Source organism: Eulemur rufifrons, chromosome 29 (genome assembly GCF_041146395.1).
Source record: "Eulemur rufifrons isolate Redbay chromosome 29, OSU_ERuf_1, whole genome shotgun sequence".
Lineage (NCBI taxonomy): Eukaryota > Metazoa > Chordata > Mammalia > Primates > Lemuridae > Eulemur > Eulemur rufifrons.
The window spans coordinates 55,685,592-55,688,200 of NC_091011.1; the positions used below are offsets into that span (position 1 = coordinate 55,685,592).

A 2,609-nucleotide genomic window follows, 5' to 3' on the forward strand; every position below is an offset into this window, starting at 1 on the left:
CTGGGATTTAATCATTATGTTACCATCTCACTATGCTATTTCATAGCTTTCTTAATGATCTGAAAATTGTTCCTCATGACTGGGACTTTCTTTGTATATGGGAGTAGCGGTGGATGAGGCTCTGGCTGTAAGCAGGGTCCGAACTGTCAATTAAGTTAAATGCCATAAGTTGTTTGGCTGATTTTATCCTGATGTTGGACAGGGAGAAATGAAAGGGTAACATAAAAACCTTGTCTGTGGATGTTTGGCTTGTGCCCTGCACAAGGGTATCACAATTCTGTGGATGACATCATAGCAAAGTGAGTTCATACCTTAGACATGTACTACATGTATGAGAGCTTAAGTGTGTAAGGAAGTGTGGCTAGTTCTAGCCATCACAATTAAGTCACTGAAATATTTTAGAATCCTGCCCTGTGTAACTCCATACTATATACATGGCCCAGGCTCAGGAGAACATGGGCCCATTGATTCATTGGCACAATCAAAAGTACTCAGCTAGTCCCTGTTCCAACCATGCTCTGGGCACCCCAAGGTCACTTTTATTTCCTGCCTGTTGCAGGCATGATACGGTCCCAGAGGTGGGGGTAGGTTGCAGACTGTGCTTGCTGCTGTCAGTGTGTGTGCTCCTGCACGGGTGGGACCTTGTGTTTGGACAAGTCTGGGCACATGTGGACTTAGGGGCTCTGGAAGCAGCAAGATATTATGTTGTGCAATAATATTCCAAATTTATATATTTTAATTTTAAAATGTTCATTTGTATTTATTTGCTTATACTGGAAAAGGGGGAGCTTTTTCTAATTTTCTCAAAGGCACCATATGGACTAGAGGTGTTTCTGGTAACATAATCCATTAATGTTATGCAAGTCTTTAATTTCTTCTACAAGTATGTATTAAGTGTATCTATTATGCATTTGAACAATAAATTTAAAGGCAGTGTGGAAAAATTGAGTAGGTGGAGCTTACATCAAAACCAGGAAGAGACCTTAAAGGCTGTCATAGAACCTAAGTGGACAGCAGGAGAGAAACAATAAGAATAAAACAAAGGATCAGATTGCCCAGATATCTCAGCGATAGATTTGACAGACCCTGAAGATTATCTGAATGAACGTGTGGTTAGGAAGGGGTACTGTGACAGTAGAGGATGAAAGAGAGAGAAGTGAAGGATTACTAAAATTCCAATTTCCTCTTTGCAGTCTCTTGTGACGTGATGGCAAATCGAGAAAAAGTAGGTTTGGTGAGTAAAGGGATAACATATCTTCACTTTTAGACATATGATGCCTATATCTATGTATTATATGTTTTGGTGTGTGTGTATGTATAATCAAGGTATGAGATTTCTCTGCATTAAACACAGTACTTTGCATATAAAAACTATTTAATAAATATTGCTGATTTATTAAATGCCTTAGATTTTTATGTTACATGTTGTTATGAGTAGTTTCTAAACATCTGTTTTGTTTTTTGTGATTTCTTTGCAAAGAAGCTCTGTGTAATGGATGCAACATCTCTGGGGTCTCTATGTAAATTACATACAAAACCCAACAACTCAAGGCCTTACATTAACACACATACTATAAGCTCATTAAAAATGGAGCTTGAAGGAAGTACCCCGAGCACTACTGGTGCTAGCCCTGGAAGTTGGTTGGGAATTAAGAGGAAAGAGTACAACCAGTGCACAAGCATTTCCTCTGGGTGGCTCAGTAGCATCCACATATGTTGGTATTGGGCTGTGGCTGGGTTTTGGAGAGCTACTGTTGGAGTGTGCAGGGCAAAGCTGCTGTTTGTTGCTGCTGCTGGGTCTGCTGAATTCCCTGGTGCTGGGAATGGGACTGGGGTTGGGGAGGAGCTACCTGTTGATGCTGCTGCTGTTGCTGCTGCTGCTGCCACCAGGTGTGGTACTGCTGCTGCTATTTCTGCTGCGGCTGCTGCTCAGGCAGGATGGAAAATGATTGGATGCCTGCTTGGATGCCCTGGTGGAATCATGGTGCTTATCATGGGTGTTTGCTGCAGTGTCTGGTGTGAAAATCTTTAGGTGGAGGTCAGTGCATATTTATAGGTTGAGGTCTGCTGGTGTACATAGCCCCTGGGTTGCTGTTGCAGGTGGACAGTAGGATCTACAAGAGCAGGGTTAGTAGAAGGATGTGTGCTCTGATGAGGCTGGCTGGAGTAGCTGGGGGCACCATGGCTCCTGTGGGGCTTGTGTGTTGCTGCAAACCCACATGAGAAAATAAGGGTTAGAGCCTTGGGAGGTCTTTAAACTGTAGGAAGAGCTGGGAGTCATGTGATGGACAGATGGCTGTCCCAACATCTCCTGACTCTATCTTTGCCTAGATATTGGGCTCTGTGAGACTACATACAATAAAAATCATCAAATTTTATTTGAGAAGAAAGTAAAAAATTAAACAATAGTAATAATGATGGTAACAATAATCAACTCCAACACATATTGAACATTCATCTTCTTTGAGATATTCCATAAACACTTATGTAAATTTCTCCTTTCAGTTTTTTTTCTTAAGAAGTCATTTTATAGTTGAGAATATTGAGACATAGGAAATTTAAAAAGTTGCCAACGTCACCAGTTTGAAATGGAATTGAGTTAAGTTTTA

The 2,609-nt window shown here is 41.1% G+C and overlaps 1 pseudogene; it reads right to left on the reverse strand.

Moving 5' to 3' along the window:
- Positions 1 to 1,697: 1,697 nt before the first annotated feature.
- LOC138377147 (mediator of RNA polymerase II transcription subunit 12-like) lies at positions 1,698 to 2,308 on the reverse strand (annotated as a pseudogene).
- Positions 2,309 to 2,609: the final 301 nt, after the last annotated feature.